Source organism: Ovis aries, chromosome 4 (genome assembly GCF_016772045.2).
Source record: "Ovis aries strain OAR_USU_Benz2616 breed Rambouillet chromosome 4, ARS-UI_Ramb_v3.0, whole genome shotgun sequence".
NCBI lineage: Eukaryota > Metazoa > Chordata > Mammalia > Artiodactyla > Bovidae > Ovis > Ovis aries.
In genome coordinates this window covers 96,564,265-96,589,400 of record NC_056057.1, presented here as the reverse complement: position 1 = coordinate 96,589,400, position 25,136 = coordinate 96,564,265, and the positions used below count along the sequence as shown (strand labels likewise).

The following is a 25,136-nucleotide window of genomic DNA, read 5'->3' as shown; positions in this document are numbered from 1 at the left end:
AGTGGCAGATTTGGATTGAATAGTGCATATGACAGTGTATGAAGAAGCAGACATCACTTTGCTGACAAAGGTCTGTATAGTCAAAGCTATGGTTTTTCCAGTAGTATGGGTATGAGAGTTGGACTCTGAAGACAGCTGAGCACTGAAGAACTGGTGCTTTCAAATCATGGTGCTGGAGAAGACTCTTGAGAGTCCGTTGGACAGCAAGGAGATCAAACCAGTCAATCCTGAAGGAAACCAACCCTGAATATTCATTGGAAGGACTGATGCTGAAGCTTAAGCTCCAATCTTTTGGATACCTGATGCGAAGAGCCAACTCACTGGAAAAGACCCTGATGTTGGGAAAGATTAAAGGCAGGAGGCTAAGGGGGTGACAGAGGATGAGATGGTTGGACGGCATCACTAACTCAGTGGGCCTGAGTTTGAGCAAACTCCAGGAGATGGTGAAGGACAGGGAAGCCTGGCGTGCTGCAGTCCATTGGGTTGCAAAGAGTCAGACATGACTTAGCAACTGAACAACAATGTATATTTGCCTTTACTGATAAGCATGAACTTAACCAGAAGAGTGGGCAGAATCTCTTGTACCGGGAATAATGCAATTTCTATATATCCTGGCATCTGCTGTATTGAGCTCCTGCTACAGCCTTTCTGGCCTAAAGCAAGGGCAAAATGACTGGTTATTCACCTGGGAAGACCTTCCCTACTTCTCCCTACCCCCTGGAAAGCTGTTCTCATGGGAATTAAATATATCGCCAAGATAATGGAAATATGAAATGGCACCAAATTGTGTATTCAAAGAGCCACAGGAAAATGGTTTTGCTAGAGTATTTGCTACAAGGGAAAGTAAAGTGAGAATGCAGGCATCAGATGATAAATAAATAGAAGTGCTAGGCAAGAGTTTAGGTTTGCCTATCATTTCCTATTAAGATTACCTGGAGAAATATCAACAACCTCAGATATGCAGATGATATCACCCTAATGGCAGAAAGTGAAGAGGAACTAAAGAACCTCTTGCTGAGGGTGAAAGAGGAAAGTGAAAAAGCTGGCTTAAAACCCAGCATTCAAAAAACTATGATCATGGCATCCAATCCCATCACTTCATGGTGATTAGAAGAGTAAAAAGTGGAGAAGTGACAGACTTTATTTTCTTGGGCTCCCAAATCACTGCAGATGGTGACTGCAGCCATGAAATTAAAACACCCTTGCTCCTTGAAAGAAAAGCTATGACGAACCTAGACAGCACAGTAAAAAGCAGATATATCACTTTGCTGACAAAGGTCCATATAGTCAAAGCTCTGGTTTTTCCAGTAGTCATATACAGACATGAGAGTTGGACCATAAAGAAGACTGAATGCCAAAAAATTGATGCTTTCAAACTGTGGTGCTAGAGAAGACTCTTGAGAGTCCCTTTGACTGCAGGAAGATTAAACCAGTCAATCCTAAAGGAAATCAACCTGAATACTCATTGGAAGGACTGATGCTGAGGCTGAAGTTCTAATACTTTGCCTCCTGATGTGAAGAGCTAACTCACTGGAAAAGACTCTAATGCTGAGAAAGACTGAAGGCAAAAGGAGAAGGTTGTGGCAGAGGATGACATGGTTAGATAGTATCTCTGATTCAATGAACGTGAGTTTGAGCAAACTCCAGGAGGTAGTGAAGGACAGGGGAGCCTGGTGTGCTGCAGTCCATGGGGTCACAGAGAAGCGGACTTGACCGAGCGACTGAATAACAACACCATCATTTCCTACTCCAAAGGTGATGTTCATTTAATTGCTGGTAAACTATCAGCACTGGACAATCAAAACAGCTGTCTAATTAAGCAAAAAGGATACTTTGCCATAAACAACTGGAATGACCAAACTAATATGTACCAGCTTAGTATCAACTGATTATTTTACATGGTTATGAGAGTCAGTGTAACGTTGACTCATAAACTGAAAGCATGTTGGAAACATATCTTGTTGTAATATGTTTCAGACGCAGCCAGATTGAGAGTCAATCACAGATATTTAGACTAAATAAACATATCTGCTTATTTCTACTGAACTCATACTCTTACGGACTGATCATTCTTCTGCTCTTCACTTCCTCTCATCACTTTTCAGAAGAACTAGACATTTTCAAAAGTCAGGTCTAGAGTCTCTTTAGACCATCCTCCAAAGACCCTGTTTAGCTGCCTGAGTGCAAACTGCTTTTTAAAATTCTAAGATATCTCTTATCCCATCTCTGGAATAACATTCCTGTAACATCTATGACAGTTATTTTTAGGTGGTGGGATGTGGGATGGTTTTTGCCTTCTTTCTTGTATTTTTGTGTGTGTTGTGTGTGCGTTGTTTGAATTTTTTCAATAGTTTCTCTTTATAAGTAATTAAAAATAATAATCATTAAAGAAATCTCTCCATCCTACTCAGCCAAAATTGTAGTTCATAGTCTTCTACCCTCTCTATTAGCTAACTGATTTTCTAAATTTGCTTCACCAAAACTCAACAGCACTTTCACCCTTACAATTCAGCTTGAAAGAATCTCCCATATGCCCAATGTGAAAAGGCAGACTGCCTGTTTCCAGGGGGCACACTATCTTTGAAGGATTTTCTTTCACTATTTTTGTCCTTTGTGTTGTCACACCTAGTTGTTTCAGAATACTGCTGAACTCTCCAGTTTCCTTCGAAAAGAATCCCATCACGTGGTGCAGTTTAGGCAACTTGGAAACACACTGTTAGACAGTATGTGTAAATGTTGGAAAGATCCCTCAATAAGATAATCTCAGAAATTTTCTTTTATTGTATGGATGTCAGAGTGACCAAAGGGGATGAATTAGGAAGAGATTCAGAAAACACCGAGGGTTCTAAACTCTATACACAGCTTTTCTTTGCAAGATCTCACTCTCATGGTGTGATTGGTACCATGGACAAATAAAATCTCCCAAATGTCTTTAAGCCCAATGCTTCAGCTCCCTTACATTCCTCATGGACCCTAAATGGTTGTATTTACTTGAGACTGGGGGTCCTGGATCAGTAACATAGTAATAAAAGTTTAAAATAGTTGATATTTTAAAGGGTGGCAGGATTAGGAATATTTTTTTTTCCTTTTTGGCCTTGTGATTGAACACTTTTTGTGCTCTAAATACTCATCTATCAGCATAAAAATGAAAAAGGTAGGATATTTTTGTCACTGGAAATTTTTCAGGTCAGTCTGGATGACTATCAGGTATGATCTACGAGAGAGACACATACAGAAAACTTGACTCATGTATCCTCTTAAACGTTCCTTTCATCTTTAAATTCTGTGCTCTGAAGTTCACCCTCTAAACACAGGGTGGTGATGTGCCATATTGAAAGGATAGGAGTCTCTCCTGGTCCCCCTCCTCAGTCTGTCTTGAACCAGCAGCTTCTGTGAAGGTGACATCTCTGAAAATTAAACAGGAGATGGAATGGGTGGGAAAATATTCATAGGAAACTTGGAGCTGTCCAGCAGTCAAAGTCCCAACTAATGAGACTTAGGACAGTTTGGAGCAGAAATTCAGCTATCTGTACAGGTGTTCAGAATGCTTACATGTATGTAGAAGTATTTGCTTATCCAACCCCATCCCAAGGAGATATTTTCTGCTTTCTGTATTGCTTTTCATTTTAAATGAGGTCAATGGTCTTTTAAATTGTGTAGGAAAAAAGAAAGCAATAATGTACAGGGTGAGGTGGAAGAAGAAAAGTCAAAGATAAAGGAAGGCAAAAACAGGACTGTTACAGTGTACAAGTAGCCTTTCAGCTTGTTAATTTAACTCTTCAGACACATACATGCACACACAAACACAATATGTAAACATGCCCTGTGACTGTATGGCTTCAGTCCTGTAGTAGCTTCATTATTTATATTTTGCAATCAGTAATACAGTCACTATAGCATACCATTTGGGGGAAAAAAAGACTGTGTCAAGTTTTTGCTTACAAAGACTTCTCAGAACCTATAACTAAAAAAAATTTGGATAAATTTGGCCTAAAAATGTTGCCATCATTTTCCCTTTGCAAGTGGTGGATGCATTCACTTTGATGAATCCCCACTTGATGGAGGTTTTGAAGAGTGATATCAAAATCTCTAAGCATGTTTATAATTGTCTTATAAGTGACTGGATACTATTTCTCTTTTTCTTATATTTTCTTCTGAAAAGAGGAATCAATGTTTCCACCGACATCCTAGATTTGAAAAGAAAGGGGATTGGGATAACATCTCATCTGGTTCCCATGTATTAGGCAGTTTTATAGGTAAGTAACCCAGTTTTAAGGAAAAGGCGATGGCACTCCACTCCAGTACTCTTGCCTGGAAAATCCCATGGACAGAGGAGCCTGGTGGGCTGCAGTCCATGGGGTTGTGAAGAGTCGGACACGACTGAGTGACTTCCCTTTCACTTTTCACTTTCACACATTGGAGAAGGAAATGGCAACCCACTTTAGTATTCTTGCCTGGAGAATCCCAGGGACAGGGAAGCCTGGTGGGCTGCCGTCTATGGGGTCGCACAGAGTTGGACACGACTGAAGCAACTTAGCAGCAGCAGCAGCAACCCAGTTTTATAGGTAAAGCAGCTGAATGTGGAGAGGCTAATTGCTCTGTAATAATTTGTAAAAATTTTTAAATTTACAGAGTAATATGTATTCACTGTAGACGATATGAGAAATATAAAACAAACCAAAAAATCAAGATCATCCTGGTGTAACTATTCACATTCTGATGTACAGCCTACTAAATACAGATGTATGGTTATATACATATTTCATGCTCAATATTTCTTTTTTTTCATTTTTTTCTTTTTTTTCAATATTTCTTTAAGAGAAAACAGAAAAGGTAAAGTGAAAGAGCTCTTGGTCCATCTGATCCTAACCTGAACTTATTGTCCACATATTTTAAACATCTACTTGATCACGTCTCCTCTACCCTTGGGCTCAATCTGACAATAGATTGTAAATCAAGTGCCAGATTTCCTATTTAGAAACTAGCAGTAGGGTTGTAGGCAACCCCTTACCTTTCTTTTCCTGAGTAGAGACCCAAGAAATTGTAAAGGAAATATGATACTGCAAAAATTGGCTTTATATTTGTGAGGTAACATTGGAGGTCCCCATGTTGACAGCTGCAAAGGCAGTCACATGTTTAATAGAGCAAAGAGCCCTACAAAGAAAGAAGTATAGCTTTAAAAGTCCTTTTATCCTCCATGATTTTGATGGCTTTAAATTTGTCACCTGAATGCGATATTAACATAATCATCTGCATTTCAGCTAATGAATGCACCTGCTTCTAAGACTTTATTTTAGCAGTTTTAATGAGCTCTTCAAAAGAGTTTGCCTGGACTTACTGCACTGCTAGAGAAATAGCAGCTGTAAGCAACTAACAACACATTCAGTATTTGAATCAAGCTCTGTGAAGCTGTTAAACTTGAGAAGGAGTATCTATCCATCTGTCTGTGATAAGGGAAATGAATCTGAGATGTAGCTGTGGCATTTGGAAAAAAGCGCTAGAGTAAGTGGGGTTGGCCAGCGATGGTTATTCCTGTTTGGCCATAATACATGGATTCCAAACAATTCATTTAAGCTCTCTAAACCCCAGTTTCTCATCTATATAATAATGGTACCCAACTTATAACTTTGTAAGAATCAGATGCTTCATTTGTTGAAAGGACTCCATAATGTTAAATTTTTTTATAATTATTGTTTATTGTTAAGCAGCTATGACTTTAAGTGGATCAAACAAATTTAATTTGATTGGCTGTAAGTTGTCAGATGGCTCTTAGGTGAATAATTGCTCACTGAGACCTATAGTAAGAAAAAATCCAAACTGATCTCTTTTACCTAAGTAGTTAGGAAGTCTACATCAATGCTGAATCATCATACCTTAACCCCACAGTGAAGATTTTTAAAAATCTTCTAGAAATTCTTGAAGTCCAAACCCCTAAATAATCTGACAAGCCATTTAGAATATATAAATATTATGTAATGACGGGATACTAGCATAGGTGTTGACTTTTAATACATATTTTAATACTTTTAACTATCAAATTCATTTCATGCTTGTTACACTCTGATTTCAACACTACATTTTCATGATAGTAGTCTCCCTCCTCCTTTTTCCCCATATGCTCCTGTGTACTTTAATTTGAAGAGTAAGTAGTAATAAGCCATCCAAAACTCAATTGAATGGAAAATGAAAAATAGGACAAATGTCACTTTAAAGATACACACACAGACGTATTACAGCTCAACTGGAGGTAACACCCTAGAATAAAGATGCCAGATTGATCTCTCTCTCTCAGTCTCTCACCTGTTCTTTCTGGAAAATAGGTAGAATAAAGGTAAGACAGCTATTAAGAAAATGGAAAATCCTCTGATCCACAATTTATTTCAATCAAAAATGAGACAATTACTCTGGCTGGGATGGATGTAATTTATTTTCTAGATTCCTTCTGCCTGTTATATCCTTCTGGCCAACAGTATTTCCTCAATAATAGGAGTTAGTTCATCTATGCTTCACTCCATATGACATAATGCTATAGAATCAGAAGACCAAACCAGTGTAGGAGTCTTTGCCAGTTTCTTACAGGGATTTTTCTGAACAGGCATTGAGTTCTAGAAGCCATCAACTTGAACCTGCTAGATTAGATGAGTTTCCAATAACTGCTTGCATCCCCACATTTCAAAAGATCCATTGTATCCAGAGTTGCACGAGGCATCTTTTCCAGAAGACATTCAGTTCTTCTCTTAGACCATAGCTCTGTAATCTGAGAAAATAACCCCAAGGGAGCTCACTTCCAGCTGTCCTTTGACTGTGTTTTGCTATGGGAGGACAGCTGGCTTCACAATGGTGAGGATATGTTTTCTCTGGTCTGGCCGTTCACAGAATAGTCCTTAGAAGGGCACCACTGAAGGGTAACCACAGCATCACCTTGGGACCATTTAGAACCAGAGTCCCAGGCCCCATCCCAGATCTACTGCATCAGAATCTACAACTCAACGAGATTTCTAGGTGGTTCATATGCACATTTAGGTTCAAGAAGCAGTGGTCAAAGAGATCTGCCTGAGATTGCTCTTTTCAGCAACAGGACCCACCATCTCCTGTTCCAGTTATATCCATTCACTTTGCACTTTCAGTCTCTAAACAGATTTCTCTGCAGTGCTCCTGAGCAAACTGTCTCTATTTGGATGGATTCCCAACCAGTGGGTCTGGGACCCACTGGTAACTGCACTGATAGTAATCTGCATTTCCATGGCCAGGTAGTCAAACGTGACAAAGCACAGCCTCCCACTAGCAAAACCATACCCATTCCTCTCCAAGTCATCTTGCCCTCCCTGTTCTCACAGCTGTAGTATTACCATGTTCATAAATTATTGTTAAAGAAGGAAATTACCAAAAGAAAAAAAATTGTCTCTATAAACCTGCATAGTTTAGAGCTAAAGAATATGTTAAAATTTTCCATTGTGGAAATTTCCCAGCTACTGGGCTCTTTAGATTTTTTTTTTTTTTTTTTTTTCAGAGCTGCAAGCAAAGAATGGAAATTTCCAAGCAGCATCAAGGGCTGCTGTTCTGCTGACTGTCTTGCTCAGCCGGGGTCATCTGCTTCTCTAAGACATCAAGGAATGCCAAGGTAGGTTTGAGAGAACACACACACTTCCTCTGCAGGAAGGAAGGGATGTCTTTGTGCTGCCTCCCAGCTGCGATGAGGAGAGGGGTAGGAAAGGTGACATGCTCTGCTCCATCCACCTGAGTGTGAATTTTGTTGATTGTTAATCACTGATCAGCAGCATATCCTGTTTGACATCTTTCCAATGGCAGCTGGCTGGCAGGTCTTTTGTTTTTTAAGATATCTCCAAGGTGGATGGGAGACACAAAAGAAAAGAACCAACATTTGTTGAGGTCTACTCTTTTAAGTACCCCGCCAGGTATTTTATATATCACTTAACCTTTCTGTGACCTGCCCAAGGTTAGCTTCTGATTTTCTGCACACCAAATTTTGAAAGCCTCATTTATCCTTCTTGAGACAGACTTACCTCCCTCAGACCCTCCCAGAGACTGGTTATCTTCAAGTATGCTCAAAGTTTCATCCTCACCACTTCGATAATGTCAAAGGCTCAGTTCTTTCTCACTGGATCTAAGTTGAAATAGATTTCCCTTCACAGCTGCTCCTGATAGCTGAGCCAACAGGCATCTGATAGTTCCCTAAATTCTGTCATGTTCCTCCCCATGTACTACCGCCGCTACAACAGAAGTCTGATGGTGGCAGCTCCCCGGAAGGCCGCATGTGAAGATGTCAGCTTCTTGTGAACAAGGCCAAACACCCTGACTGGCTCTAGGCCAGAGAGAAGATTCCCAAACCCAGGTTGTGTGGCTTTGCCTGAAAGGGTTTGGGAGTTTTGTTTCTGTTTTTAATGTCTTTCCTCCACCCTCCCCAGAGTTTTGGGGTATTACAAGTAGATTCTGAATAGACTAAGGAACCACACATGGTACCAGGAAAAGAACAGTTGAAGAGGATTCCTGACATTATTGTTGCTATTTATATTTAACATTATTTATTAAGGCAAGTTTGGTAATAACGAAGATACTAGCAATACTTTTTTAAAAATCAACACATGGATAGTGAGTTTTTAAAAGACTATTTATTCCACTTTTTCAGTCACATCCATGTCCCTAGATAGCAACGTTGCCTTTGACCAATTTTAAAACTACCTGATCGTGGAAGCGGAGGGAAGTAAGAATGGTTGGCAAGAGTATTGTAGGTCTGTAGTCTCAAAGACTAACATTTGATTTAGCCATTGGTTACTTCTGTGATAACAATTTTCCCTGTCACCTTATTAAGTGAGTAAAAGTCGCTCAGTCATATCCGAATTTTTGTGACCACATGGACTGTAGCCAACCAGATCTCCTGTCCATGGGGATTTTCCAGGTAAAGATATTGGAGTGGGTTGCCATGCCCTCATCCAAGGGATCTTCCCAACCCAAGGATCGAACCCAGATCTCCCTCATTGCCGGCGGATTTTTTACCATCTGAGCCACCAGGGAAGCATCCCCTTTTTAAACCCAAGTCTGATTCCTTGGTGAAATTCAGATGGTATTTTAATATAGGCCTAGGGCTCATATAGTACATGCCACATTTCTGACAGGCTTCTTTCCACTCCTCTGCATTTGTCATTAGCAAGAAGATATTGGTCCTCTTAGTGAAAGACAATGATATGATGATTCATATCTGTGGGTGGGGCTGAATAGACATATGATGAATACTCCTTTTCACTTTAGACCTCAGAGATGACTTTGTTTTTTAATTTATGGTTGGAATACATGCAGGTTTAGATGCTGTTTGATTTCAATCACGGCCCCAATTCTCTCCCCTCTGTTTACGTGCCCTTGCAATGTGATTTTGCAATCCCTCCCTTCAAGAGTTAAGACTATTTCCCTGCTCCCTGAATCTGGGCTGGCTGACTTGTTTTGACTACTGGCATACAAGGCCAGTTATAATGTGCCCGTTCCTAGCCTAAGCTCAAATGTGTAGTACTAATTTCTTTCTTTCTTGGAAACTGCCACTGCTACATGAACAAGCCTCAGTTAGTCTGCTGGAAGGCGAGAGCTCCTGAGGGGTAGACAGGACCGTTCCTAGCTGAGGCCATCCCAGACCAGCCAGTCCAGAGCTAACACCAGCTGATCACAATGCATGAACAAGCCCGCCAAGATCAGCCAGGCCCACACTAGATTAACAGAACCCATGCAGCCAACTCACAGTCTCATGAGAAATAATGAATGGTGGCCATTTTAAGCCACTAATTTTTAAGCAATAAGTTATGAAGCAATAAGTAACCAATACAGATAACCAATTCTACTTTTTTTTTCTTCCTCACTGCCAGGAAGCTTAGAGTCCAATTGGAAGGCCAGTCACAGAATCTATGTTCATTCATTTATTAGCCATAAAGGGCTCATGTTTATTGTACTCCGTATGGCTAATGTATTTGCACTCTTCTTTCTCCTTGGTGGCAAATTTTAAAAATCAACAATCTATTATCTGCCATGGTTTTGGTTCTAAAACCAAATCAATCCTGTGTTTTAAATATTTAGGTGGTTCTTATTTATCAGATTAGAAGAGAGGACTCTAGAGCAGGATTGACAAACATTTTCCGTAAAGAGCCAGAAAAGGCAAGTTAAGTAATTAAGGCAAGTTTGGTAACAATGAAGATATACTAGCAATACTTTAAAAAAAATCAACACATGGATAGCGAGTTTTTTTTTTTAATAGCGAGTTTTTAAAAGAGTATTTATTCCACTTTTTCAGTCACATCCATGTCCCTAGATAGCAATGTTGCCTTTGACAGTGACCAATTTTAAAACTTGAAAAAATTTAAAACAAATTAAAAAGTTGGCTTAAAGCTCAACATTCAGAAAACTAAGATCATGGCATCTAGTCCCATCACTTCATGGGAAATAGATGGGGAAACAGTGGAAACAGTGCCAGACTTTATTTTGGGGGGCTCCAAAATCACTGCAGATGGTGATTGCAGCCATGAAATTAAAAGACGCTTACTCCTTGAAAGGAAAGTTACAACCAACCTAGATAGCATATTCAAAAGCAGAGACATTACTTTGCCAACAAAGGTCCGTCTGGTCAAAGCTATGGTTTTTCCAGTAGTCATGTATGGATGTGAGAGTTGGACTGTGAAGAAAGCTGAGCGCCGAAGAATTGATGCTTTTGAACTGTGGTTTTGGAGAAGACTCTTGAGAGTCCCTTGGACTGCAAGGAGATCCAACCAGTCCATCCTCAAGGAGATCAGTCCTGGGTGTTCATTGGAAGGACTGATGCTGAGGCTGAAACTCCAATACTTTGGCCACCTCATGCAAAGAGTTGACTCATTGGAAAAGACCCTGATGCTGGGAGGGATTAGGGGCAGGAGGAGAAGGGGACGACAGAGGATGAGATGGCTGGATGGCATCACCAACTCAATGGACATGGGAGTTGGTGATGGACAGGGAGGCCTGGCATGCTGTGATTCATGGGGTCGCAAAGAGTCGGACACCACTGAGTGACTGAACTGAACTGAACTGAATTTTAAAACTACCTGATAACGGAAGTGGAGGGGCACAACGACTCAGCTCTGCCATTGTAGCACTAAGGCAGCTCTAGACTACATGTAAACAAATGGGTATGGCCCTTTTCCAAAAAGGCTTAATTATAAAAGCAGGCAGTGGATAGGATTTGGCCCTCAGGCCACAGTTTGCTAACTCCTGATCTAGGGCAACCTATGTTACTATGCAAAAACATCTTCACCTATACCCCATCAACTTTATTGTAATTTACCTCAATTACTTTGAAAAACAATAAACTAAGTGACTTTATTTCCTCTCTCAGAAGACAAGAAGGGGCTAACTATAAAGCAAAGCTGTACACACTAAAAGCGTTTGTAGCAGGGCAAGGACAATGCTGAACAACTTAAAATTCCGTAGCCACTCACTCCATAACTGGTTATTTACTTAATGCTAAAGGCCAGGGTGACACAAGCAATGTCTCATTTGTTTTGTTTCGTTTCCTAGCCTTTAATCTCAGATACTCATTTAATAAATGCACGGCTGTATGTCACAGTGAGGATGAGGCTCCAGTTGTACTTGCCTACTTGGAGCTCCCTGAATGTATTGTGCTATTTCACGCCTCTCTAGCTCTGCACACAATGTTCCTTCTGCCTGGAACACACTTAGCCCTCTTCTCTTACTGGCTAACGCCCACTCTCTGATCAAAACTCAGCTCAATGATACTGCCTCTTGGAAGACTTCCCTGAGTGCACCTCCACCACCTCACCCTCAGCCTCTAGTCTGCACATTCAGTCTCAGCATTTAGTCTACTAAATTAATCATTAAAATAGTTAGCAATACTTATACAGTACCAAGGACTCACTATGTGCTAGACGCTGTTAAATATAGTCATTTAATTGAAGTTAGTGGTAAACCTGCCTATTTCTCGAATCCAATCATGCATTCAAAAACATATATTGAGTACCTCACGATGCTTGTGCTAGGCAAAAAAAGATAAATAAAACACAAGCTTATAGTATAATGTTGAAGAAGGAAATGGCAACCTACTCCAGTATTCTTGCCTGGGAAATCCCACGGACAGAAGAGCCTGGTGGGCTATAGCCCATGGCGGTCACAGAAGAAGCAGACACAATTTAGTGACTAAAAAAAAAAAAAAAAAACAAACCCAAATACTATAGAGTAGAAGCCCTCTGAAGGCACACTGTGTCTTATTTCTTTTTTCTCAACACCTAGCAGTGTCCAGAGCAGAGATTGTAAATTAATATTAGGTGAATGAATGAATGAATGAAAATAGCTAATAGTTATGCAGTACCTAATATGGGCCAAGTAATGTTCTAAGCTCATTACATGTCTAAACTCCTTTAATTTTTATAATGACTTATGAGGTGGCTAGTGTAATTACCACCATTTCATATATGGGAATTTGGAGTCATGGAGAATTTTTAAGTAACTTGCCCAAGGTCACACAGCTAGTACATGACAGAGCTGGTTTCAGGGTCCATGTTCACAGTCACTGGATGAAATGAAAGTTTGTGTGACTCAACATAAATCCATTCCCACTCCTGGAAAAGTAATTCAAAGGACACATCTTTGATGATACAGGAGGCGCTGTGGTAGCAGTTATAAACTTTAACCTAGGAGTCAGATAGAATTGTATTCACATTTGCCCTCAGGTGCTCAGTGTAAATGACCAGTGTTACTGAAATTGTGGACGGGTGTGTCTCTTCAGCGCACCCTCACACTTACTCACATAACATTTCAGTTGATACTGAACTCCAAACATTTCTCCCACTGCCTTCCCCTGCTCTTGAGTGGACATGCCTTGATGCCTGAGGGATGACCCCAGTACAGCTCTGCCAGCATGTGACTGCTGTTTTGACTTTCCTGGTGGCAAGTAGAATTATAAAGCAGATCCATCTACACTGGTCCACTCAAATCAACACTTAAGCCAATTAACATTTTGAAGAAGCCTACAGAGGCATGTCCAACACGCTGGTGAACCTGGCTGGCCATGTGTATTTTTTAACAGGATTGTTGCCAGTCACTCACTGATGACTCTGGAAGTCCCCATGGGGCCTCCTAGGCAGTACACCGCTCAGTGGGGAAGACACAGACACAAACTGGCCTGCAGCCACTTCTGAGAACAGGCTTGCTCTGCTGAAAAAGAAAGAACAGCTATTTCCAATAGAATTTTGCTTTTGAAGCAGACATAGGTTTGGAAAGTTTTAGATTTGAACATTAGGCCACTAGAAAATAAAAGTGAGAGACTTACCTGATGGACCAGTGTTTAAGAATCTGCCTGCTAATGCAGGAGATATGGGTTCAATCCCTGGTCCAGGAAGAACCCACATGCCTCGGGACAACTAAGCACGTGTGCTGCAACAAGGAGTAGCCCCTGCTCATCGCAAACCAAAGGAAAGCAACAAAAGCCCAGTGCCGCCAAAAACAAAGGAACAAATAATTAAAAAAAAAAAGAAAAGAAAAGTGATCACAGAGTCCCTGAAGAGTCTTCAAGTCCCTGGTCCATCTGAATGTAGAACAAATGTGCCCCTTCTCTTGTCTCCAAGAGGTTTCTTCGAAATACTGGACTCTCCCCTTTACTCCCTTTGCAGTTAGGTAATACAAAGAGGCAAAGAAGCAATGTTTGGGTGGCCTCCACTGATGGAGTAGAGGGCCCCCAGGACTAGCTCTCACAAGCCTCCAGTTCTCAGTCTGAGGCACAGCAAAGGCCTGAAAGAATCCAACAGTTCAAGAACTGGCTCTTACAAGCAACCATGTGACGCTGTGGACCTCTGCAAGATTGTCCCCACAAGTACTTGATAAGGTGTGAGAATATATTCTCTACCCATTTCTCCTCTACAGGCTTTCTTCCCAGTCAGGAATTAATTACAGGACTTTTCCAGGAAAAACTGGAAGACTTGAGAAACATCCAGTTGACCTGTGTGTGCGTCTGTGTGTGTGTGTGTGTGTGTGTGTGTGTGCGCGCATGCACACACGCGCTCAGTTGTGTCTGACTCTTTGTGACCCCATGGACTGGAGCCTGCCAGGCTCCTCTGTCAATGGAATTTTCCAGTAAAGAATACTGGAATGGGTTGCCATTTCCTCCTCCAAGGGATCTTCCCAAGCCAGGGATCGAACCCTTGTCTCTTGTATCTCCTGCAATGGGAGGAGGAGTCTTTGCCACTGTGCCACCAGTGTTCTTGGGTACCCACAAACATGTTTTTCTGGGTTTGGGTAGAATTTATAGCACCTTATTTTTCTAATTAAAAGAATTTGGACATTACTGTATTTATACCTCATTTCATATAATTTTTAACACTTAGTTTTCTGCTTTTTTTAAACATATTTCATTATGTAAAACTCGCAATTTCCCAATCTAGATCATAAACTCACTGAAGGCAGGGATAATGTCTTTACTTCTTTTGAATCCTCTGCAGGACCAGCATAAAATGGAGGAGTGCAAGACTAGTGGTCAAAGGAAAATGACCCTAGGACTGTGTCTGGAGACCTGGGTAGTGACTCTCTGCCTGCACCCTTCCACTGGGAATAAGGGCTGCAGGAAGCAGAGAACCCTCTGAGATGCAGTTTCCTTGTCCTAAGATTGCCCTACTTACCTTACCAGTTTGTTGGGAGGATCAAATAAGATAACATATGTGAATTTTGTAAACCAAGATTTGCTAGCTACTGAAATGTAAGAAACCTTCAGAAGAGGCACTCAGTAAGTATCTGATTGATTTTTAATGATAAGGTATTGTCTTCCCTTCCCCTCTTTATTCTGTTTGTTTCAGTTCAGTTCAGTTCAGTCGCTCAGTCATGTCCGACTCTTTGCGACCCCATGAATCGCAGCACACCAGGCCTCCCTGTCCATCACCAACTCCCGGAGTCACCCAGACTCATGTCCATCAAATTGGTGATGCCATCCAGCCATCTCATCCTCTGTTATCCCTTCTCCTCCTGCCCCCAATCCCTCCCAGCATCAGGGTCTTTTCCAATGAGTCAACTCTTCCCATGAGGTGGCCAAAGTATTGGAGTTTCTCAGGATTTAATTTCATCAGAGTGGCAAAGCCACTCCACATCTTCCTGAAACTGTGTGAAATGTCCCTTAGAGCATTTCACCACATAGTTACCTTTAAATTTGATTGAAATTTAAGCAAACCAACCACAAAAATTCACAAAGCATGTCACGGTCCCACCTATCACACAGGGTTCCTAGATATCAGTACATTTGTAACTCACTAGGGTTTCAAAGCCTTTCTTATGCTTTATCAGCTCACTCACATTGTACCCAAGGCAAGGATTATGTATATTTCTATATTCCAGAGTATACTTGATACATAGGAGCAGCAGATCATTGCTCGAAGTCCAAACCAGATGAGAAGAAAATGAAAAATGTGACACCTTGTATGAGAAATTTCACAAAGAGATGACACTATGAAACAGATTTTTAGAATTATTCATTCATTCAGTCTTTATTTTCTATTTGTTCTTAGCAGAGGAGACAATCTCTCTGTAGTAATAGATTTCTACAGAATTCTATATGATACATTAGAAAAATCTTTTAAACATGGTTATTTCTTAAATGATTCTGGAAGATAAAAAGTTTAGTTACAGGGTTTCTTTTCATTTAACTGGAGAATGAAATGGGGATACTAAGACATAAAGTAAGTTGTATGTTCTAGAGATTAGCTTATATAGATTTCTGACTCCCCATCTAATACGTGGATACAAATAAAATGAAAGTAAAAATAACTAGAGAACTGATGACTTGTTCTTGGTAATAAGTGTCATCTCTTACTGAAATTTAAAATTTTTATTATCTTCAATTAATTCATGAAATTCATGTGAGCCTATTTTCTTCCAGGTTCAATTATAGAGTGTCAACTGCAGGACTTATATGCAGGGTGGAAGCATTTCATTGACATACTGAATCCAAACTAGCTTTGAACTTCATTGATGAAAATATTTAAGATGCACTTATAATGGGACACAAAAAGAGGACTCTTTTGCAGAATAAACCAATCTAGAACAGGTTCCTAAGACCTCATGTACTGTCTTTTCAAAACTTTTTATTATGGAAAGTTTCAAACATACCCAAAGGTAGAAAGAAGAGCAAGAATGAACCCAACCTCCATTCTTATGAACCCAATATTCAGCTTCAACATGTGGTCAATCCTGTAAACCTGGTGTTCACTCAACATTAGTAACCATTAAACTTACATTATGTGCCAATAAATTTTAATGTTCAAAAATAATAAATGCTTATTCATGTGTATTTATTATATATATATATATATTTATTACACTTATTTATGTATATTTTCCTAAAACAATTTTAATTTTCCTCAGGCATTTTTCTCTTTCAAGTCTCTCTCACTTCCCAGGGATGAAGTGAGGCCAGCCTCATCCATAGTCAATACCAGAGGAAAAATACTTAAGAGGAGGAAGAAGTGGTAGATTTTAAGTGTATTAACCTATTAATTATTCACTTCCTATGACACCATGCCTTGCTCCCTTTGCCTAAAATGTAGGAAACAGTGATGATAGGAAGGAAGCACTTCCAACAACAGAACTGAAACTTTGTCTCTTTGCTCCATTATTATATCAGTTCAGTTCAGTTCAGTCGCTCAGTCGTGTCCAACTTTTTGTGACCCCATGAATCGCAGCACGCCAGGCCTCCTGTCCATCACCATCTCCTGGAGTTCACTCAAACTTATGTCCATCTAGTCAGTGATGCCATCCAGCCATCTCATCCTCTGTCGTCCCCTTCTCCTCCTGCCCCCAATCCCTCCCAGCATCAGGGTGTTTTCCAATGAGTCAACTCTTCGCATGAGGTGGCCAAAGTATTGGAGTTTCAGCTTCAGCATCAGTCCTTCCAGGACTGGTCTCCTTTAGAATGGACTGGTTGGATCTCCTTGCAGTCCAAGGGACTCTCAAGTGTCTTCTCCAACACCACAGTTCAAAAGCATCAATTCTTCAGTGCTCAACTTTCTTCACAGTCCAACTCTCACATCCATACGTGACCACTGGAAAAACCATAGCCTTGACTAGGTGGACCTTTGTTGGCAAAGTAATATCTCTGCTTTTGAATATGCTATCTAGGTTGGTTATAACTTTCCTTCCAAGGAGTAAGTGTCTTTCAATTTCATGGCTGCAATCACCATCTGCAGTGATTTTGGAGCCCAAAAAAATAAAGTCTGACACTGTTTCCACTGTTTCCCCATCTATTTCCCATGAAGTGATGGGACCAGATGCCACGATCTTCGTTTTCTGAATGTTGAGCTTTAAGCCAACTTTTTCACTCTCCTCTTTCACTTTCATCAAGAGGCTTTTAGTTCCTCTTCACTTTCTGCCATAAGGGTGGTGTCATCTGCTTATCTGAGGTGATTGATATTTCTCCCGGCAATCTTGATTCCAGCTTGTGTTTCTTCCAGTCCAGCGTTTCTCATGATGTACTCTGCATAGAAGTTAAATAAGCAGGGTGACAATATACAGCCTTGACACACTCCTTTTCCTGTTTGGAACCAGTCTGTTGTTCCATGTCCAGTTCTTTTTTTTTTAAATTTTTTAATTTTTTTTCCATGTCCAGTTCTATCTGTTGCTTCCTGACCTGCATACGTTTCTCAAGAGGCAGGTCAGGTGGTCTGTATTCCCATCTCTTTCAGAATTTTCCACAGTTTATTGTGATCCACACAGTCGAAGGCTTTGGCATAGTCAATAAAGCAGAAATGGATGTTTTTCTGGAACTCTCTTGCTTTTTCCATGATTCAGTGGATGTTGGCAATTTGATCTCTGGTTCCTCTGCCTTTTCTAAAACCAGCTTGAATGTCTGGAAGTTCACGGTTCACGTATTGCTGAAGCCTGGCTTGGAGAATTTTGAGCATTACTTTATTATATAATGAGTGGCAAAATAAGGGGTCACTCCATTCTTCATAATAAAGGGACAGAGAGACTCAGGGAAAATTTGGAACCCAAATGTTTCAAGGTGGAGAGTTTTCTTTGTTTCAGCAAAGTGAAAGTTGCTCAGTCTATGTCTGACTCTTTGTGACCCCTGTGACCCCATGTGCTGTAGTCCCCATGGAATTCTCCAGACAAGAATACTGGAGTGGGTAGCTGTTCTCTTCTCCAAGGGATCATCCCAACCCAGGAATTGAACCCAGGTCTCCAGCATTGCAGGCAGATTCTTTACGAGGGAAGCCACCAGGGAAGCCCAAGAATACTGGAATGGGTACCCATTCCCTTTTCCAGCAGATCTTCCCAACTCAGGGATAGAACTGGGGTCTCCTGCATTCAGGCAGATTCTTTATCAGCTGAGCTACTGGGGACCGAGCCTTCTTATATGTAACAGGTATATTTATTTGATTATATATATAAATAAAATTTTGTAGAGTACAAATATTTTGTCATAAAAATTGTTATTCTAAGATTTATCAAACCATATACACATTTGTAGCCACATCATACCAATAGGAATCCTAAAATAACAATATATTTTTCTAAAGATATAAATTAGATTGATGAAGTTGTGTAGAAGTTATATGGCTTTAACAAAACTTTGATTTCTTCTTTTATATTCTCCCCATGGTAAAAATAGCAAAATTTCTGCCTAGATGGTAACATGTACCATTTGTTCAATTTCAGGATCCTTGATTGCTCTTGGGAACAAGTATACTGCTGTGGTATGAAGTGGAAGGTATAATTTGGAGCCAAATGAGGGGGAAAAAAGGTTCCTTTCAGAAGTAATATATTCATGCAAACATAAAAGTTACCCAAAAATGGTTTAATAATTTCACCAAGTAACCTAAATTTCATAGGCACTTATAGAACTTATAGAACTACCTAATAGAACTACCACAAACTTTGTAGAACTCAAGTCTTCCATTGAAAAAAGTTTTAAAACTTTTAAAAACAAATACAATAAGGATAGCAAGCCACAAAGTGGACTGCAGTGTTACTCATTGTTTGCCTTATTACCCATGGTATCTTATTTTGCATCCAGGAGAGACTCAGAGAAATGTAAGGATGGATACTTATCATAATTCATTCCATGTGGACTTTTAGAATCCAGGATAACAACTTTCCTTTTTGCTTCAATAGTTATACTCTGATAGGAATCTGGAAAGTGCTGAGCACAGGAATGGTGCTTAGTCAAAACTGGGCTCATCTCCAGCTCTGCTTAAGAGTTCATTGCTGTCTACAGGTAATATTGAAGGGAATGAGGAAAACAAACTTCCTTAATTAGTGTTTGGTGCCAATGACCTTACTTCACTATGGAAGAAATAAATTACATTTCTTCCTCATCATATTCATGGTGAATCTCTGAGATACAGGGATACCGGTTACTCAGTCAGAAATATGCATTTATTTATTTAAGAGAAGTAAGCACGTCATAGGAAAACTCTGAACTTAACAAAGGAGGAGAAGCTTTTTCACCATGCAGCACACAGGATCTTAGTTCCCTGAACTGGAATCGAAGCTGTGCTCCCTGCAGCGGAATCACAGAGTCTTAACCATTGGACCACTAGAGAAGTCCCTGAAAAAGCTTTTAAAAAAGGATCAAGCCAGTAAACCTAAGGAAAACAAGGTGGGTTGGGGAGGAAACAACAGTGAAGTATAACAAGCAATAAAAATAAAAAAAAATGAATAAAAATAAATATACTAGTGACCACTAAAAATTTGAGTTGCATTTCCCTTTCAAAAAATTTTCAGACTGGGCTCAGAAGACAGAATTAAACTATGTATAAGAAATTAACTTCAAATAAAGTGACGAAGTTTGAAAATAAACAGGCAATTACAAAAGCATAAAAGTGAAAGTGTTCATTGTTCAGACATGCTCTTTGTGACCCCATGGACGGTAGCCTACCAGGCTCCTCTATCTATGGCGTTTTCCAGGCAAGAACATTGGAGTGGGTTAGCCATTCCCTTCTCCAGGAGATCTTCCTGACCCAAGGATCAAATGTGGGTCTCCTGCACTGCAGGCAGATTCTTTACCATCTGAGCCACCAGGAAAGCCCAAAAGCATGAATGGCAATATTAATATCAAATTCAAGGCCAGAAGCATTAGAAAGGAAGAGAGGATGGAATGATTAAAGGCCCCATGGAAGAGAATGCAAGATGCCTAGGCCCATTCCTTGTCACCCTTGCTAGCAAATCTCATTTTAATTTGTCACAGCAATGTGTTCCAAGACAAACATTATTTTCCATCCTCTTTTGCAATTAAGAATGGACAAAACATTGTAAGCAGATGTTAGTGGGTTGGGCCTGGAAGTTATTCTTTTCTGTCTTTTTTTTTTTCCTCTTCCCGACTGGAATATGTATGTTATGGCTGAAGCTGCAGGAACTATCTTGCACTGAGGAGTTGGAGATAAACACCACTTACTAAAGATGGTAGAGCAGAAAGACACAGAGCGCTTGCATTCTAAATGACCATGGAGCCCCATTACCAGTCCTGGATTTCTTTCACTATGAGGTATTTTTCATGTTTGAGAAAAATACGTTTCTATTTATTTAAGCCACTATTATCTGGGTATGACTTTACATGCAGCCAGCTCAATTTCCTGTGGTACAGATATAAACATAAATACACACACACACTCATATATATATATGCTGTCAGCTATGGAGAAATAAAAAATAGCACAAAAGTTTTTTAAAAATAAAAATTACTAGAAAGACAAGCAGAATTTGATGGTAACTACTACTATGGTTGTCATAGTAGTAGTTACCTCTTTCAAAATTTGATATAATATGAAGTCAAAACAAATGAGAATATGGAGTACTATAATGATATAATCTGTGTTTGTTATACAAGCACATATATATGACTATATATGTGTGGTTGGTATATAGTATAAATTTTTACCTTACAAAAAGAGGATATACAATCTCTTTATATGTGGATGGAACACGTACAAAATCAATCATGTATTTGGCCATAAAAGATGAGAACATATTGTGGTCAGGGTGCAGAAGAAAGGTGATGAAACCAGACAGTCTGTTCTATGGCTTGCTGGCAGAGTGACCTTGGGCAAGTTACTTAACCTTTCTGGGCTTTCTACCTTTATCTATAGAGCAAGGAGCCTGGTGGCGGGCTACAGTCCATGGGGTCACAAAGAGTCAGACACAACTGAGCGACTAACACACAGAAGGCTCAGAATAGTTAGAAATGTTATCTCCTAGAATTGTTATTATCCCTTCTGGCCTAGCATTCTCCAGCTTGATGTCAATTTACCTACATAAAGCTGCTAGCGCTGCTTATAACTAACTCAAGGTGGAGGTGCCAGGCCATCAGATGGCTGTCACTGGTCAGTTTCCAGTGAAGGGTCAGGGCAGGATAGAAGGTTAACATTTCTCCATTTGGCTTCAGCTGAACAGCGAACACAACACTGTCTAGCACGGAATTCAAGAGCACCAAAAGAATATTAAATGGATGAATTGTTATTTGCAGGAAGAGAAACAGGCACCATGTTTCCAATTATTCTTCATTTCAGACAACAACTAGCTGTTTCCGTTGGCGGGCACAGTAGCTGAATGGGGAACACAATTGAGTAAACTCTGCTGTAGAAGGATGAATGTGGGCCAGAGAATTTTTTTGACACAGTCCCAGCTTTATTTTTGCTTATTGCTGGCAAGCTAATATGAGGGACATTAGGAAACAATTGACAAAAACTTCATAAATAAGGCTTAAAGGACAAGAAGTATCTATGGCCCCCAACATATAAACTTTTGTACCAATAAGGATTGTTTGTGATATAAGGCAGAACTTATAAATTTAGCTGCTAGAAACAAAAAAGAAGAAACACATATCAATCTTTTTTTTTTTAAGTGAAAAAGGGAAAGTGAAAGTGTTAGTCGCTCAGTCACGTCTGACTCTTTGCGACCCCAGGGGCTGTAGCCTGCTAGGCTCCTCAGTCCATGGATTCTCCAGGCAAGAATACTGGAGTGGGTTGCCATGTCCTTCTCCAGGGATCTTCCCAACCCAGGGATTGAACCTGAGTCTTCTGCAGACAGAGTCTTACCTGACTAAGCCACCAGGGAAGCCTCCCCCCCACTTCTTTTTAAGCCCACAAAGTATTATATTTTTTAATCATAAAAGTAAAATATTGAAGTATGTATAATAATTTAAAATAGGTCAAGATAAGATAATTTTTATGAGCAAGTACTGTAAATATGAAAATAGGAAAACTATTATAAATACAACAGAAAAATATATTTGTATATTGTAATAATTATTTCATGGAAGTAAATACAGTTTTTGTTATAAACTGTGTTGAATGTTTATATATTTTTAAATAAAATTAAATTTAATGAAAAATATTATATAAATAAGAAACATCAGAGTTTTATTCCTGAACTGAGATGGAAAGCAAAACTGAACTGAAGATAATAAGTTTATTTTAGGTCACAAACCATTGATAAACTACCTGATGTCAACTGGAAATGAATGCGGGATTTGTTCGTTTATTTTGCAGGACCTGTAATAGCATCAGCAGAGTGGTATTTATGTTTTTGCATATTTTTCTATGTTTCATCTCAAATATGTTGATGTACAAATACATAAACTGAGGGTACTTAATTTTTCAGTCCAGAATATTTTCTAACTCTAATTTCTCTCAGCATTATCTTAGCATATCAATTCTTCACCAATCCCCACTCCTTCCTCTCTTTAAAAAAGGTTTTGTGTGATTACGAAATCAGCTCTCATTTTTTCTACTTAGAATGACCTTCTCGCCAACTCTGCACTCATAAACATCCTTTCTCAGCCTTTGCTTACGCTGTTGGTATTCACAGAAGCTCCATCTTCTTTCCATGTGTAAGAGAACGTCAAACTCAGGAAGAAATTTTTTTCAACTCTGGAGTTCCAGACTTAGATACAATTCAAACAACGCGTTCATTCCCAGATGAAGATGCATATACGGTGCCTGTCTTTCAGGGAAGAAGACAGGCTGGGGAGGCAATCAGAGAGACATGGAAACAGGGGAGAGGAAGGCAGAGAACAGACTTCCTCTGTTTGAATTGTACTAGAAGCTGAGATTCTGTACTCTTTCTGTAACCCTGTTGATTAGCACAATTCTATCACGGCTACACGCAATTTAAAAAATTCAACTTGGCAGATAGGAGTACATATTTACTGGATTAAATTGATAAAATCAGTGTTAAGAACTACATTAACATGATGAGAAGATTCTTTTTGTCCTAGAAGATTTTTTGTAAGGATTTTTTTTTAATTCTAAAAATTGTCTTCCTAAAATGTATATGAGTCTACCTAATCTTATAAGGCACATGCTCACCTTGCATTCCTGCCTGTACCCAACACATGGAGGTCAGATACCTTGAGCTGCCCTTATCCTCGTGATGGGAAGAAAGGCCACAGAGTAATTTTAAAAGATAAAGAAGGATTAAGAAAACCGGAGAATGGTGTTCTGAGGAAAATGCAACCACATATGAAATCAGGAATCTTTCTTTCCACGTAATTAATAAAGCTTTTTGGATCTTTCTTGTCCCCTCATGCTTGTTTTTCCCTTCATCAGGCAGGGAAACTCAATTTTGTCTATTAAGAATGCCATCTGCCTCTCTAAAAAAGGACAGACTGAGTGGGGTCGTGATGGTGAGGGGAAAGATGGGGGATTAAAAGTCTTTAAAGTTTGAAAAGGAAGGAGAGTGAAGACTGAAAAAAACTAAATTTAATTGTCAATTTCTTCCTCAAACATCACTTCTGGTTACAAGATAATTTACAGTAGATGAAGACCACGTTTTTACACACCTAACTCACATCATCATTCTAGTCTCTGATGTATCTCTCTTCCATTTATTGGTCAATAAAGAAATTCACCTCACCCAGAAACCAATCCTCTAAAATGAGTCACAATGCATGACTCAAGATTCAACCAGCAACAGTATTTTTCCTCATATTAGATTTAATGTTTCCTTCAAGATTGTCTTGTAGGCTAGTTTCTTCCCCACTCCTAGGCAGCTACAGATTTTGGTAACACTGTGTCTGTTGTATGAATACGTTTGTACGTGTATGTATGAATAAAATATAATGTATACATATATAGTGTTTGAATAGTATTATAATTATAATCACATGTTTAAAGAAAATGTTGATTTTGCCAATTCACCCAAAGGAAGGACAAACTAAATAAAACAAATACCATATGATGGAATACATCTGACTTTCATTTTTAAAATCAAGTAATTTTCACTGGAATTTTACAAATTTGACTCAGTCATTTCTTATATGCTAAGGATTGAAATCTCCCTCATACATTTTAATTATTCATCATAGACGTCAAACATTACACAAAGATTTATGGTGAAATTAATACTGTGGATCAAGTATAAGTGGCTGCTCCCCAATTGCATTTGACAGCATTTCTATCTTTCAGTGGTTCTTGAAAAGTCTGACATTAGGTCTGTGAAAGTCAGAGCCTTTCTGGCTGCAGTTACTGTAAGAGAAATGTTATGGACATTCACAGGGAGTAAGATGGGCAGACCTGAATTCATACTATCTAACTTTGTGGGTCTGTGGTCCAAGTGGTAGAGAATCTACTTGCCAAAGCAGGGGATGGAAGAGACTCAGGTTCGATCCCTGCGTTGGGAAGATCCCCTGGAGGAAGAAATGGCAATCCATTCCAGTATTCTTGCCTGGAGAATCCCATGGACAGAGGAGCCTGGTGGGCTATGGTCCATAGGGTTTCAAAGAGTTGGACATGACTTAAGCGACTCAGCAAGCATGTACAACTTGGTGGGTCATTAAGTATAGTCGCTATTAAATTAATCCTTGTACAGCTGTACTGTGTGTACTCATTCTGACTCTTTGTGGGTTGCCGCTCTTTGTGGGTTAACATTTCCTCCTCCAGGGACTCTTCCCAACCCAGGGATCAAGCCCGCATTTCCTGTCTTCTGCATTGGTAGGTGAATTCTTTATTACTGAGCCACCTGGGGAGCCTCACAGCTATATTAGTGAACCCCAAACCAAATGCTTCAAAGGTTCTTTTGCTTCTGGTCAAAGGTGAAAGGTTCCCACTCCTAGGTCTTGCATTCATAGCCTTTCTCCACTGGCTCCAATCTAGGATCCTACTCCCTCCCTGCTGTGC

At 39.7% G+C, this 25,136-nt stretch overlaps 1 protein-coding gene and 1 long non-coding RNA gene across 3 annotated transcripts in view; one reads left to right on the top strand and one right to left on the bottom strand.

Annotated features, from left to right (window-relative positions):
* The window catches only part of LOC132659706 (uncharacterized), a 76,862-nt gene extending 52,659 nt beyond the window's left edge, over positions 1 to 24,203 (top strand). For both annotated transcript variants that reach the window (XR_009600444.1, XR_009600445.1), the window contains one exon: positions 7,511 to 24,203. This is a non-coding gene — a long non-coding RNA (uncharacterized LOC132659706). The remainder of the gene's footprint in view (positions 1 to 7,510) is intronic.
* MKLN1 (muskelin 1) overlaps positions 1 to 25,136 on the bottom strand; it is a 384,978-nt gene that overhangs the window by 307,009 nt on the left and 52,833 nt on the right. The gene's annotated exons all lie outside the window — the stretch shown is intronic.